This window comes from Triticum dicoccoides, chromosome 3A, assembly GCF_002162155.2.
Source record: "Triticum dicoccoides isolate Atlit2015 ecotype Zavitan chromosome 3A, WEW_v2.0, whole genome shotgun sequence".
Taxonomy (NCBI): domain Eukaryota; kingdom Viridiplantae; phylum Streptophyta; class Magnoliopsida; order Poales; family Poaceae; genus Triticum; species Triticum dicoccoides.
The window spans coordinates 489036935-489054281 of NC_041384.1; positions in this window are offsets into that span (position 1 = coordinate 489036935).

A 17347-nucleotide genomic window follows, 5' to 3' on the forward strand; every position below is an offset into this window, starting at 1 on the left:
CAGGTTGATAAGCTCGAACCCAAAGCGGATAAAATGCATCTTCATAGGAAACCCAAAACAGTTGGGTATACCTCCTAATTCAGATCCGAAAGCAATATGGATTGTTTCTAGAATCGGGTCCTTTCTCGAGGAAAAGTTTCTCTCGAAAGAATTGAGTGGGAGGATGGTGGAGACTTGATGAGGTTATTGAACCGTCTCTTCAACTAGTGTGTGACAGGGCACAGGGAGTTGTTCCTGTGGCACCTACACCAATTGAAGTGGAAGCTTATGATATTGATCATGAAACTTCGGATCAAGTCACTCCCAAACCTCGTAGGATGACAAGGATGCGTACTACTTCAGAGTGGTACATAATCCTGTCTTGAAGGTCATGTTGCTAGACAACAATGAACCTACGAGCTTTGGAGAAGCGATGGTGGGCCCGGATTCCGATAAATGGCTTGAGGCCATAAAATCCGAGAGAGGATCCATGTATGAAAACAAAGTGTAGACTTTGGCAGAACGGCTCGATGGTCGTAAGGCTAATGAGTACAGATGGATTTCAAAAGGAAGACGGACAATGATGGTAAATGTCACCATTAAGAAAGCTCGACTTGTTGTTAAGATGTTTTCCGACAAGTTCAAGGAGTTGACTACGATGAGATTTTCTCACTCGTAGCGATGCTAAGAGTCTGTTGGAATTATATTAGCGATTACTGCATTATTTATGAAATCTTGCAGATAGGATGTCAAAACATTGTTTCCTCGACGATTTTAATGAGGAAAGGTTGTATGTGATACAACCGGAAGGTTTTGTCAATCCCGAAAGATGCTAATAAGTATGCAAAGCTCCAGCAATCCTTCTAAGGACTGGAGTGAGCATCTCGGAGTTGGAATGTATGCTTTGATGATGATAAATTTTTTTGGGTTTGTACAAAGTTTATGAGAAACTTGTATTTCCAAAGAAGTGAGTGGGAGCACTATAGAATTTCTGATGAGTATATGTTGTTGACATATTGTTGATCAGAAATGACGTAGAATTTCTGGAAAGCATATAGGGTTATTTTGAAAGTGTTTTTCAATGGAAAGCCTGGATTAAGCTACTTGAACATTGAGCATCAAGATCTATAAGGATAGATCAAAATGCTTAATAATACTTTCAAATGAGCACATACCTTGACATGATCTTGAAGGTGTTCAAGATGGACCAGTCAAAGAAGGAGTTCTTGCCTGAGTTGTAAGGTACGAAGTTAAGACTTAAAGCTCGACCACGGCAGAATAGAGAGAAAGGACGAAGGTCGTCCCCTATGCTTAAGACGTAGGCTCTTCAGTATGCTATGTTGTGTACCGCACCTGAAGTGTGCCTTGCCATGAGTCAGTCAAGGGGTACAAGAGTGATCCAAGAATGGCTCACAGGACAGCGGTCAAAGTTATCCTTAATAACTAGTGGACTAAGGAATTTTCTCGATTATGGAGGTGGTAAAAGAGTTCGTCATAAAGGTTACGACGATGCAAGCTTGACACCTATCCGGATAGCTCTGAGTAGAGAGACCGGATACATATAACGGAGCAATAATTTAGAATAGCTCCAAGTAGAACAGTTGTTTGGAATAGCTCCAAATAGAGCGTGGTAGCTGCATCTAGGAGATGACATAGAGATTTGTAAAGCACACACGGATCTGAAAGGTTCAGACCCGTTGACTAAAACATCTCTCACAAGCAACATGATCAAACATAAAACTCATTGAGTGTTAATCACATAGTGATGTGAACTAGACTACTGACTCTAGTAAACTCTTGGGTATTAGTCACATGGCGATGTGACCTGTGAGTGTTAATCACATGGCGATGTGAACTAGATTATTGACTCTAGTGCAAGTGGGAGACTGTTGGAAATATGCCCTAGAGGCAATAATAAAAGTGTTATTATTATATTTCCTTGTTCATGATAATTGTCTTTTATTCATGCTATAACTGTATTATCCGGAAATCGTAATACACGTGTGAATACATAGACCACAATATGTCCCTAGTGAGCCTCTAGTTGACTAGCTCATTGTGATCAACAGATAGTCATGGTTTCCTGGCTATGGACATTGGATGTCGTTGATAACGGGATCACATCATTAGGAGAATGATGTGATGGACAAGACCCAATCCTAAGCCTAGCACAAAGATTGTGTAGTTCGTTTGCTAGAGCTTTGCCAATGTCAAGTATCTCTTCCTTTGACCATGAGAGCGTGTAACTCCTGGATACCGTAGGAGTGCTTTGGGTGTATCAAACGTCACAACGTAATTGGGTGACTATAAAGGTGCACTACAGGTATCTCCGAAAGTATCTATTGTTTTATGCGGATCGAAACTGGGATTTGTCACTCCGTGTAAACGGAGAGGTATCTCTGGGCCCACTCGGTAGGACATCATCATATGCGCAATGTGACCAAGGAGTTGATCACGGGATGATGTGTTACGGAACGAGTAAAGTGACTTGCCGGTAACGAGATTGAACAAGGTATTGGATACCGACGATCGAATCTCGGGCAAGTAACATACCGATAGACAAAGGGAATTGAATACGGGATTGATTAAGTCCTTGACATCATGGTTCATCCGATGAGATCATCGTGGAACATGTGGGAGCCATCATGGGTATCCAGATCCCGCTGTTGGTTATTGACCGGAGAACGTCTCGGTCATGTCTACATGTCTCCCGAACCCGTAGGGTCTACACACTTAAGGTTTGATGACGCTAGGGTTATAAAGGAAGTTTGTATGTGGTTACCGAATGTTGTTCGGAGTCCCGGATGAGATCCCGGACGTCACGAGGAGTTCCGGAATGGTCCGGAGGTAAAGATTTATATATGGGAAGTCCTATTTTGGCCACCGGAAAATGTTCGGGATTTTTCGGTATTGTACCGGGAAGGTTCTAGAAGGTTCCGGAGTGGGGCCCACCTACATGGGGGGACCCACATGGACGTGGGTAGTGGGGGAAAGGCCCCACACCCCTGGTCAAGGCGCACCAAGATCCCCCCTTAGAAGGAATAAGATCATATCCCGAAGGGATAAGATCAAGATCCCTAAAAAGGGGGGATAACAATCGGTGGGGAAGGAAATAATGAGATTTCTTTCCTCCCACCTTGGCCAACGCCCCAATGGACTTGGAGGGCAAGAAACCAGCCCCTCCACCCCTATATATAGTGGGGAGGCGCATGGGAGCTATACACGAAGTTCTGGTGCAGCCCTCCCCCTCTCACAAGTACTCCTCCTCTCCCGCGGTGCTTGGCGAAGCCCTGCAGGATTGCCACGCTCCTCCACCACCACCACGCCGTTGTGATGCTGCTGGATGGAGTCTTCCTCAACCTCTCCCTCTCTCCTTGCTGGATCAAGGCTTGGGAGACGTCACCGGGCTGTATGTGTGTTGAACGCGGAGGTGCCGTGCGTTCGGCACTTGATCATCGGTGATTTGAATCACGACGAGTACGACTCCATCAACCCCGTTCACTTGAACCCTTCCGCTTAGCAATCTACAAGGGTATGTAGATGCACTCTCTTTCTACTCGTTGCTGGTCTCTCCATAGATAGATCTTGGTGACACGTAGGAAAATTTTGAATTTCTGCTACGTTCCCCAACAGAAACAAGGTCTTCAGAGCAGACAATGCTATCTGATGACCAGTCCTATCCCCCCCCCCCGAGGTGCATGCTCTAACTTGGCAGGGTTATGATGCTCATATCGTGCGTATGGTATCTTGCATTGCTATGTCATTTGCTTAGTTTAGACATGCTTTGTGTGAATGCCACCTGTTTAGTGTCTAATTACCATATATGTGAATTATGCAATGCCATCTTGTTGCAATACATTATATATGTGAATTATGCAATGCTATCTTGTTGCAAGGCATTATATATGTAAATTATGCAATGCCATGCTGTTTAGCCAAGCGTCATATATGTGAATTATATCATGCCGTCCTTTTTTTGTATTTCTCATTGCTTTTGTCGACAATGTTTGTATATTCAACTGCTCTTCCTGTGCATCAGCCATTTGAATTGGTGATGGAGAAATCTGGAGTGAAAACAAGGTCTTCAGAGCAGACAATGCTACCTGGTGAAGCAGATATCTTGCTGGTTACAGATAGCTCTTTAGAGGAGGATTCAGGGGCAGATGACCATTCCTATTATCCCCCTGAGGTGTATGCTCAAACTTGGCAGGGTTATATTAGTCATATCATGCATATGTTGTATTGCAATGCTTAGTTTTTACATCATATACACGATATTGAATGCCATCCCCTTAGTTGACACATCATATATGCGATTGCCCTCTGCTCACTTCCTTAGTATATAAATCATATATTTGAATTATATCATGCCATGATGTTTACATAGACATCATGTATCTGAATTATGGCATGCCAACCCATTTTCTAAAGACATAATATAGTTATATCATCTCATCCTGTTCACATAGTCATCATATTTTGAATTATGTCATTCTATCCGTGAATTATATCATGCCATCATGTTTCCATCGACGGCATGTTTGTGATTTATGGCATGCCAACCACTTTAATAGACACATCATATAGTTATATCATGTCATCCTGTTTACATAGTCATCATATTTTGAAGTATGTCATTCTATCCTGTTTAGTTAGCCATCATACATGTGAAATTGTGTCATGCTATCCTGTTTAATTAGCCATCATATATATGTGAAATTATGTCCTGCTATTCTGTTTGGTTAGACAACATAAATGGGAATTATTTCATGCCCTATTTTCTTCCCTACTATCCATTGCACCTGTCTATCTTACAATGTCTGTACATTCAATTACTTTTCTTGTTTATCAACCATTTCAATTGGAGGGGGTGATGGCAGTATCTGTGGGAGTAAAAACACAGTCTTCAGAAAAGATCATGCTACCTGTCGATGGAGATAGAACCATGGTTGTACTTGCCCAAGAACCAGCCCCACCACACATAACCCAGACTCACGCAGATTGTACCCCTACCCAGTTGGACAGAGAACCAGCTTCACCCCTTCTAACCCCAACCCCAACAGATAGTAACCCAGTTCCCGTTGACATAGCACCGTCTCCACCACAGAGCACCCAAACACGAGTAGTTAGTAAGGCAACTGCAGTGCCCAAAGCACGAGGACCACCACTTCGAACCCCAAGTCAACGCTTAAAGAGAAGAAGAATTGTTCCGAGGTCAGGTTCCGTAGCTATGGTTCATACTACTTTACTCTTGCATCGCTTTATTTACTCATACCAACTAATTTCAAATTTGAAGGATGCAACTGAAACTCCAATGGTGCAACAGGTATGTTTTAAACCTGTTTCTTTAACGTGTTTGTTGTTCTAACTTGCTCTATGTTGATTTCAGTTTCAATTGAATAAACAGTTATATTCTCATGCCATGCACCTTACAAGTGTTGTTATTGCTGTGTAGTTTCCCACACTTATATTCTGTCTAAGCTGCTTTGTCTTAAATAGATATGATTCGAACTGTATCTATCTTGATTTGGCAACATAAACTATAATTATATAGACCATACAGTGACCATACTTACATAGATATATGTTTGTTTCATGTTGTTATCCTGTCCACCTTACTACTGAACTGGTTTACCAAAACGAGTTTCATATACTACATTGTAAACATGTGATGTGTTTGTTTGTTTCTCTTTTAGAATGCGGATAAAATATTGGAGAAGAGTACCCCGTTATGCAATGGTATATGAAGTAATGCAGATAAGGTTCAAGATAGTGAGACATCCATGTTGGTCTCCAAGAAAGCTGATAAAAACTATATTGAAGACACTGAGGCAACCCCAAATTCCTATCTTGATGTAGTGTTCGAGTTACTGGCTACTACTGCTGGCACCAGCTCTTCGAACTCGCTGCCTGAATCAGTTCGGCTTCTTGAGTCTCAACTTCAAGTTGAAAGACATCGATCGGATGTTATGCGACAGGAAGCTGAAGGACTGAGGAAGTCCCTGCAGAATTCAGATGCATACTTTCTGGTGCAACAACAAGTGCTGGAGGATTTAAGCACCAAACAAGAGAAAGTTAATAAGCTTGCTAAGCATCTTGCTAGAATTATGGGTACCCAGGATATTGTTTCTTGAGCTCTTCTGAAGTGGTTTCAGTTCTGGACTTGTTTTGTTGCGGCGTTTATATGCTGCTTTGTTCCCTATATTTGCACTGGTGGTGAACTTTGATGCCCAGTGGATGTAATATGTGTAATAGCCGTGATAGCCTAGCGTAAGTTGCTTGCCTATTTATTTCCTTATTGTCTTGTTTACTTGTTTTCTTGTGGTCAGTGCAGTTCTTTTCCGCGGTTTGCTAGTGGCCGCAATAGCCTATTTTTAAAACTAGGCCACATTAACCATGGGCTACATATTTACAGTAGTTAACATGGGCCTCCTACGGACCATAGAAACAATGGGCCTTCTAAGGGTCGTAGAATCAATGGGCCTTCTACGGGGCATAGAAACAATGGGCCTTATACGGGTCGTAGACACAATGGGCCTTCTACGGGTCGTATCATCAATGGGCCATCTACGGGCCGTATGATCGGTTGGCCAAACATGGGCCAATAACAGACCACATTATGGCCGTAAATGGGCTAGAGTTGAAATCGTCTGTTCATGGGCCGACCATAACGGGCCGTCGTTAATCGGTCGTATTTGATGATGCTATGAAAACGGCCCAACGTATTAATGGGCCACAAACGGGCCGACCGTAACCACGGGCTGAATTTGGCCCACAAGCAGAAAATGACAGTAATGGGCCGAAAGTAGACGAATGTTGGAAATGAGCCCAAGAATAAATGGGCGCTGAGAAGGCCGAAAGATAACATGGGCTGGAAACGGCCCAACAGTATAATGGGCTGTTAATGGGTATAAAGTGATACACTGTTCATTACGGGCCAGTTTTACCACGGGCCGTTAATGGGCCGAGGGTTACTAAGGGCCTCATATGGGCCGAAAGACGTCATGGGCCATACATGGGCCGGAAGTTAAAATGGGCTGAAATTATATTGGATGACCCATATGACGCTACTGGGCCTAATTCGGATAGGCCATAAACAGGCCCTGGGTTAGCGGGCTGTAAATGGGCTATATGCGAACATGCCGTTAACAGGCTTGCTGTGGGCCAGCCCGCCACCTTTTGACCAAGTCAAATGGGTCGGCCTTTTCACAGGAATGGGCCTTTGTTGGGCCGTGCCACGTGTCGACGTATCATAGGCGCTTTGGGTCCAATGAGTGGATGACATTTGTCCCAGCGGCGAGCCGACACATGTTCCCTCAAGCCAATGATGATTTTACACGTGGAAATCCCCATTGTTCGGGGCTGTTAACGGGTTATCGGATCCAAACCGGACCCGATAGCTTAACGGTGTTCCGTTACGGTGGATGCCACGTGTCGGTCACCCTTGATGAAAGCACTTCTGTGATGCGCGATTTATCGTCATGGAAGTGGACACTTCCGTGATGATAATTTTGGTAATGTCATGGAACACTTCTACGACAGCACATGTATGACTATCTTGATTCTGTCATAAATTTGTCATGGATGTACATGCATGACAGAAAACGTGACCTACTGTGACAAACATGTATCATCATGGAAGTGTATTTTTTGTAGTGGATGCTAGTGGTAATGGCATAGGAGGTGTGTTAATGCAAGAGAAGCGCCCCATAGCTTACTTTAGCGAGAAACTTTCCAGAGCGCAACTCAATTACCCCATCTATGACAAAGAGCTATATGCTTTAGTACGATTTTTGCATGAATGGGAACATTATCTTCGCCCTCATGAATTTATCATTCATACCGATCATGAAACGCTTAAGTACCTTAAGATCAAACTAAGTTGAATAAGCATCATGCTAAGTGGAGTGAGTTCATAGAGTCATTTCCTTATGTCATCAAGTATATCAAAGGAAAGGAAAATGTTGTGGCGGACGCACTTTCCCGCATATGCATGCTTGTCACCAAACTTGAATTGAATGTCATAGGCTTTGAGCACATAAAAGACTTGTATGCACATGATCCTACTTTTGCTATTCCTTCTGCCAAGTGTTTGACGCATACATCTTGGGAACGCTATTACATCAAAGATGATTATCTTATGAGACCTAAAAAACTTTGCATCTCCGATTCTTCTCTTCGTTTGTTACTTTTGCAAGAATCTTATGGAGGAGGACTAATGGGACACTTCGGACGCGACAAGACATTTGCCACGCTCTCCAAGAACTATTTTTGGCCCAAGATGTTCCGCGACGTCTCATGCTTCACCAACCGATTCTCTACATGTCGCAAAGCTAAGTCTAAAGCTCAATCTCATGGCCTTTATATGCCACTTCCTATTCCATATCAACCATGGGAAGATATTAGTATGGATTTTGTACTTGGGTTGCCTAGAACTAGAAACGGCAAAGACTCCATGTTTGTTGTTGTGGACCGATTCTCTAAAATCGCACATTTCATACCATGCAATAAGATAGACGATGCTTCACATGATGCAAATCTTTTTTGTAGGGAAATCTTGCGCCTTCATGGAGTACAAAAGACGATTGTCTTGGACAGCAACGTTAAGTTCCTAAGCTACTTTTAGAAGACATTATGCGCCAAGCTTGGCATCAATCTATTGTTTTCTTCGGCATACCATCCTAAAACCGACGGCCAAATGGAGGTCACAAACTAGACACTTTCCACTCTTCTATGCGTGTTGATAAATAAGAACATCAAGGAGTGGTAGGAGTGCTTACCCATCGCTGTGTACACCTACAATCGTGCAATACATTCGACTACCGGCAAGTCCCCCTTCGAGGTCGTCTACGGTTTCAACCCGTTGTCCTCATTGGACATTCTTCCTCTACCACTACAAGAGCGCACCAACATGGACACAAGTGCCCGAGTCAACTACCTCAAGAAGATGCATGAAGATATGAGGCACACCATCGAGCGCCAAGTACAACGACTCGCGACCAAGCTCAACCTCAACAAGCACCCCATGGTATTCAACATTGGAGATCTTGTGTGGCTACACCTTCGCAAGGAACGCTTCCCTAACGAACGCAAGTCTAAACTTCTACCACGAGCGGATGGATCCTTCAAGGTGCTTGAATGCTACAACAACAACGCCTACAATATCGACATTCCACAAGACAAGCTCTCGATATGATCCACTCGAGACATGGCTACTACCTAAGTCCGGAATGTTGTGCATGATCAGGTACCAAGAGGACCCTCCCAAAGATGCACGTGAAGACGGACAAGTCCCCAAGTTCACGGATGAATAGAACCAATTATAGCGACCAGACCTCAGACAGTCTGATCTCTGTGCTTTAGTGTCATCCGTGGATCAGTAATGCTGACACGCACAGTACTTGAAGGATTTATAACAGAGTAGGAATCACACACTTATTACATCGAATGTCTCAAAAGAGAACTTATTGCAATAAATATGGCTTAAGGCCATCTAATAACGATAACAACGGAAGGATTGGAAGATAAGTGAGTCCATCAACTCCAACGGCATCACTGAGTATAGAACCACGACCTAAAGTCATCTTGCTCATCGTCTGAAAAGTCTGCAACATGAACGTTGCAGCCCGAAAACGGGTCAGCACATGGAATATGCTGGCAATGTAACACATAGAGAGTAATGAAAGAATAAAGCTATACTACATGCATATTTGGCTGGTGGAAAGCTCTATGGTTACAGTTTTTGCATAAAGCCAATTTTTCCCTACTGCAAAGGAATAAATTTTATTTAACTATCATGGTGGTTGTTAAACATTGAGAAGATAGACATCCTCTCAATCCCAATTAAGTATCATCATTAAAACCCAACAATATTAATTTAAAGTAATATGATGAGATTCACATGATAATCCAAGTACTAGATATTCAAGACGTCCATGACCAGGGACACGGCTAACCATGATTAGTTAATACACTATGCAGAGGTTTGCGCACTTTTCCCCACAAGACTCGATCTCCCCCGTTGGGATTCTCGCACTGCATGACGTTTGAGAAACGGATGACCGAGACATAGTCTTTTAGAAGTGCTAGCACCTTACGATCGGGTAGACAGTACCAACCTACATCCCCTACATCTGATAGTCTACCACTGTAAGAGTTCGCACGACTTAGTCAACTATGCTAGATCCTATAGTAGCTTGTGGCTGCACACGGAAGTTTCTAGTATGAATAATCTCATGATCCCTTTGAGCCTGGGTGGCGGTCCATAAAGAAAAATAGGCAATTGCTGGAATACCCAGGTGCCTCAGTCCACCCAGATGTGTGTTTAAGTTGTCACCTTAAATAAACCATTAATTTATCAATCTCACATCTGTCATGGATACACTCACCCAATCCACGTCTACTATCATAGCATAACATAAATAAGCAAACGTAGAAGTAACTCCCAAGGGTTTGGTAATAAAACAGGTAATAGGTACTACCTCATCTACTTCCCAAAACCCACAATTTAATTAGATCCTAATCATGCAATTGTTTGAGGATTGATCTAATGCAATAAAACTGGGTATTAAAGAGGTATGATCAAAGTGTTACTTGCCTTGCTGATGATCCGCGAAACCTAGAGATTCAAAGTAGCAAGCGGCGCACTCCGAGTACTCTATCGCAAACAAACAAGCATACAATAAGTACTCATCTAATGCATGGGTAAAACTCAAATAAGAATACTAACCAGAAAGTTCAACTTAAGAACTCCGGTTTGCAAAAAGAATCAACTCGAACGAAACAATAAAAGTCAAACAACAAAAGAAACAAACTTCGTTTACTAATCCAGATCTAAGTCAAATTTTACAGATGCAAAAACTTGTTTGAGTTGGTTAAACGGAAAGAGGGTTTCGAGACGAAACTCCAGGCGCTTGAATCGCCTGATTCTGATAAACGAGTGAAAAGAGAAACTAAAACGAAAATCAGATCAGAAATCGCGATCAGAAATAACTGCGGAAAATCCGAGAAAAAGAAAAACTGACGAACAGATTAAGGAACGAACGTTTGTTATTTGAAACTAAATGGTGAACGCGTTCATTAAAACGAACGAACGAGCAAACGCTCGCTAAACAAATAAACCGGAAAAACCGATTTATATAAAAAAACAAAACTAGGGTTTCTAAAAAAACCGGATCGGGTTTAAAAAAAACGGACCACGGCGGCAGCGACGGCTATACCTCCGGCTCGGCTCCGGCGGGGCGACGGTATGGCGCGGGGTGGCGGGGTTGCGGCGGCGGCGGTGGGAGGCGGCGGCGGCGCTATGCGGCGGCGGCGGCTCAGCGGGGCTGGGACGGGGTGAGGGCGGCGGGATGGCGGCGTATTTATAGGAGGAGGGCTCGGCCGGCTTGGGGAAGGGGCGACGGTGGAGGCGGCTCGGGGTTGGACTCCCCAAGTCCGGCGGCGACACGGTGGGGCTGGCGGTGGCGCTGGCGAGGCCGGCCCGGCTCGGCTGGGCCTTGGCCCAGTCGGGCTCTCGCGCGTTTTTTCAATAATTCCGCCGAACAGAAAATAAATTCTAGAAAAATAAATAAAAATCTAAAAAATGCCAAAACAAATTTTCACCGTCTAAATAAAATATTTAGAACAGGATGAACATTTTCTTGGCCCTAAAATGCAGTTTTGAAACATGCAATTTTTCCTAAATTCAAATAAAATAGCGAGAAATCCGAAATAAAATCTTACTTGATTTTTTTATTAAACCTTAAATTTTTCTTTATTTTGGGAAAGTCATTTTATTCCCTCTCTCATATTTTATTATAGAAATAATTGAAGATAAAACAAATAAAATCAATGATCCTATTTTCAAATTTTGAGATAAACTCAAATATGAAAATAACGAAATCCCCAACTCTCTCCGTGGGTCCTTGAGTTGCGTAGTATTTCTGGATCAGGCCAAAAGCAAATAAAATATGATATGCAGTGATGACCTAATGTATAACATTCCAAATTGAAAATTTGGGATGTTACAAACCTACCCCCTTAAGATGAATCTCGCCCTCGAGATTCGGGTTGGCTAGAAAATAGGTGAGGGTGGTCCTTTAGCAGTTCTTCCTCTCGCTCCCAGGTGGCTTCATCCTCGGTGTGGTGGCTCCACTGAACTTTGCAAAACTTAATAACCTTGCTGCGGGTAACTCGGCTGGCATACTCGAGAATCTTGATCGGTTTCTCCTCATAGGTCAAATCACTATCTAACTGAATTGCTTCCAGCGGCACTGTATCTCTCAGCGGTATATCAGCCATCTCCGCGTGGCACTTCTTCAACTGGGAAACGTGGAACACATCGTGAACTCCTGACAATCCTTCGGGTAACTCCAACTTGTCGGCAACTTCTCCCATACGTTCCAAAACTTTGTATGGTCCCACAAAACGTGGTGCTAACTTTCCCTGAACTCCAAAGCGCTTAACTCTCCGAAGTGGAGATACTCGAAGATAAACTCGGTCTCTGACTTTGTAAACTGTCTCCTTGCGTTTAGAATCTGCGTAGCTCTTCTGCCTGGACTGGGCTACCTTGAGCCTATTTCGAATCAATTTCACTTTCTGTTCAGACTCCTTAATCAAATCCGGTCCAAACAACTGGCGGTCTCCAACTTCATCCCACGACAATGGTGTTCTGCACCTTCTTCCGTACAAGGCTTCGAAAGGGGCCATCTTCAAACTGGATTGATAACTGTTATTGTAAGAGAACTCTGCATATAGCAAATTGTCGTCCCAACTAGATCCATAATCTAGCGCACAAGCTCTTAGCATATCCTCCAAAATCTGATTGACTCTCTCGGTCTGTCCATCTGTCTGCGGATGAAAAACTGTACTGAACTCTAGCCTGGTACCCAAAGTTTCGTGCAACTGATTCCAGAACTTTGAGGTAAACTAGGTTCCTCTATCGGATACAATGCTCCTCGGAATTCCATGCAGACATACAATCCTGGTCATGTATATCTTTGCCAACTTAGCACTGGTGTAAGTGGTCTTTACTAGGATGAAATGAGCTACCTTCGTCAATCGATCGACTACAACCCATATCAAGTCCTAGCCTGAATGGGTCCTGGGTAATCCCATGATAAAATCCATGCCTAGCTTATCCCACTTCCATTCGGGTATCGGCAATGGTTGTAGCAACCATGCTGGCTTCTGATGCTCTGCCTTTACTCTATGACATACATCACAAACTGCTACATACTCTGCAATATCCTTCTTCATTCCGGTCCACCAGAAAGTATCCTTCAAATCCAAATACATCTTGGTATTTCCTGGGTGAATCGAATATGGTGAATCATGGGCCTCCTGCAGAATCAACTTCCTGATCTCCGGGTTGTTAGGCACATAAACACGGTCTTCAAACCATAGGGTATCGTGCTCATCCTCACGAAATCCTTTAACTTTTCCTTTGCTCATCTTCTCTTTTATAGAGGCAACCTCCTTGTCAGTCTTCTGAGCTTCTCTGATCTTATCCATCAAAGTAGATTGGATCTCCAATGCTGCTACATAGCCTCTCGGAACTATCTCCAAACATAGCTCACGAAGGTCTTCGGCTAACACCTTCGGTAAATCTCCCGTCATTAGTGTGTTGACATGGCTCTTACGGCTCAGTGCATCGGCTACTACGTTAGCCTTTCCGGGATGATAATGCAATATCATATCATAATCCTTGGTGAGCTCCAACCATCTCCTTTGCTTGAGATTTAGCTCCTTCTGCGTGAAAATATACTTCAAACTCTTGTGATCCGTGTATACTTCACAATGGTTTCCAATGAGAAAATGTCTCCAAGTCTTCAATGCATGCACTACGGCTGCTAACTCCAAATCATGCGTGGCATAATTCAACTCATGAGGTTTCAGCTGCCGTGAAGCATACGAAACAACTCTTCCCTCCTGCATAAGCACTGATCCAAGTCCTCAACGTGAAGTGTCGCAATATACTTCATAATCCTTGCGCTGATCTTGAAGGATCAGCACTGGCAAGGTAACCAAACGTTTCTTCAACTCCTGGAAACTGGCCTCACATTCTTCAGTCCATTTGAACTTGGTATCTTTCTTCAACAACTCCGTCATAGGCTTCGCAATTTTTGATAAATTCTCTATGAATCTCCGGTAGTATCCTGCAAGTCCAAGAAAACTCTGGATCTCTCCAACTATTGTTGGTGCTTCCCAATTTGTCACAGTGACAACCTTGGTGGGATCTACTGCTATACCTTCTCCGGATATAACGTGTCAGAGGAATCCAACTTCCTTCAACCAAAACTCACATTTGCTGAACTTGGCATATAACTGATGTTCTCTGAGCTTCTCAAGTACCAAACGCAAATGCTCCTTATGCTCCTCTTCATTCTTTGAGTAGACCAAAATATCATCAATGAACACCACGACGAACTTATCCAAAAACTCCATAAACACCTTGTTCATCATGTTCATGAAATATGCAGGTGCGTTAGTCAGACCAAATGACATAACGGTATACTCGTACAGCCCATACCTGGTGGTAAAAGCCGTCTTAGGTATATCCTGCTCTCGTATTTTTAACTAATGGTATCCTGATCGCAGATCGATCTTGGAAAATACCTTAGCTCCTTGCAATCGATCAAACAGATCATTGATCATCGGCAGTGGGTACTTGTTCTTGATTGTTACTTCATTCAATCCTCGATAATCAACCACCATCCTTAACATTCCATCCTTCTTCTCCACTAGAAGTACTGGCGATCCCCAAGGCGAAGAACTTGGGCGAATATAACCTTTATCCAGTAACTCTTTAATCTGCTTCTTAATCTCCTCCAAATCTTTTGCGGGCATCCTGTATGGTCTCTTAGATATGGGCCCTGTGCCTGGCAAAAGCTCAATCAAAAACTCAATATCTCTATCTGGTGGCATGCCTGGCAACTCCTATGGAAATACGTCAGGGAAATCCTTCACCACTTGTACTTCCTCCTGCACAACTCCTGATAAGAAATTTACTTGGGTCCTCTTCGGCACATGCCGGGATACATACTTGATCCTTCTTCCTTCTGGCGTCGTAAGCAAAATTGACTTACTGGCGCATTCAATGTTCCCTCCATACTTCGATAACCAATCCATGCCTAATATCACATCCAATCCTTGATATTTCAATACTATTAGGTCCGAGGGAAATACATAGTTACCAATCCTTAATGGTAACCGATCACACCATAGACTAGCCATATACTCTGCTCCAGGCGAGGTTACTAACATGGGTGACCTAAGGGCTTGGGTTGGTAGTTTATACTTATCCACAAATCCCCTTGAGATGTATGAATGCGATGCACTAGTATCAAAAAGGACGAGTGTAGTAAATGACTTAACCAAAAACTTACCTATTACTGCATATGGCTGAGCTTCAACCTCCTCCACGCTAACGTGGTTCACCTGTCCCCTATTGAAAGGGTCCGGCTTCTTCCTAGAGCTTACATTGACATTTCCATTCTGGGCTTCAGGACATTCATTGGCGTAATGTACAGTCTTCTGGCACTTATAGCAAGTGACTTGGCTCAGGTCTCTCTTGGCTGGCGTTGATGGGTTGGTACGGTTCTGGCCGTTGCTTCCTCCATTTCCATTACCATTCTTGGGGCCATTATGATTGTGCGAGCTGCCTCCTCCGTGGGTATGCTGAAAATGTCCTCCCTGTTTAGGGGTAAAACGTGGCTTCTGCTGAGCTCCAGAATTGTACTTCCCTTGTCCATACTTCCTCTTGCGGTTTTCAATCTGCCGCTGTTTCCCTTCAATCATAAGAGCGCGATCTACCAACTCCTGGTAGTTGTTGAAGCTTGCTACCATCAACTGCATGCTCAACTCATCATTCAGTCCTTCCAGAAACTTCTCCTGCTTAGCTGCATCCGTAGCAACGTCGTTTGGGGCATAACGTGCTAGCTTACTAAAGTCATCCACATACTGACCAACTGTCTGTCCTCCTTGGCGCAAGTTGCGAAACTCACGCTTCTTCATGGCCATAGCTCCTGCTGAAACATGGGCTGTACGGAAAGCCTGCTGAAATTGGTCCCATGTCACCGTCGCTATGGGGTAGGTGACAGTGTAATTCTCCCACCATGATGCTGCTGGTCCATCTAACTGATGTGCGGCAAAGCGCACCTTCTCATCTTCAGTACATCCTGTAGTGGTTAACTCCCTTCCAATCTTGCGGAGCCAATCATCTGCTACTGTAGGCTTGGTGCTACTAGAGAACACCGGCGGATTCAACCTAAGAAAACGGGTTAAGTGATCAACAGGTGGTGGCGGTGGTGGATTGTTGTTGTTGTTGTTCCCCTAATTCTGATTCTGGACTAGCAACTGCATCAACGTATTCTACTGCTGGATCAATTGAGTGAGCTCCGGTGGGAAAGAAAATCCATTGTCATGTCTCGGAGGCATATGGGGTTTAGAAAAGATGAGAATATAGAATAGAATGAGGTCTAGAGGGAAAACACTACCCATATGCACATGAGGCAAATGCAAACAAAATCACTTCATTCAATCAAACAAGGGCATACAACGGTCTATCTATAGTTACAATGGTGCTCGGGCTATACTAGATACATGGGAGAATACTACTACCGATATGGTGGTCGACTAGAAAAACTGCTCCGATGAAGACTCCATGATATCTTGAAAGTGCTAGTGATCGACTAGAGGGGGGTGAATAGGCGATTTTTATGTAAATCTTCAAAACATGTAAGTTTTGAAGACAAACGATAGAAATAACCTATTATCATGCAGCGGAAGGTAGACTACACTAGGCAAACCATAGTCATGTATTCAATGAAGTGAAAGCACAATGACAAATAGTAGCTAGGCAATAAGGATTAGGTAGGAAGATGTTAAGAAGCCAATCAGTACATGTAATCACTTAGTGAAGTCGAATGGTGATGCTATCATACAATGACTTCACAAGAACCAACAGTAAGTAAAGGGAAGAGAAGGATGAAACCAGTGACTCGTTGAAGACAATGATTTGTTGGACCAGTTCCATTGCTGTGACAACTGTACGTCTGGTTAGGGAGGCTGAGATTCAACTCAGAAGACCTCGTCTTCACCTTATTCCCCTTGAGCTAAGGACACCCAGTCCTCGCCCAATTACTCTGGTAAGTCTTCAAGGTAGACTTCCAAACCTTCACAGACTTCGTTCACCGGCGATCCACAATGACTCTTGGATGCTCAGAATGCGACGCCTAACCGGCTGGAGGATTCACAGTCCTCAAGTGTAATAAGTCTTCAGATCACACAGACAAGAAGACTTAAGTGATGCCTAACACTCTTTGGCTCTGGGTGGTTAGGGCTTTATCCTCTCAAGGAATTCTCTCTCAAAGGCTTCGAGGTGGGT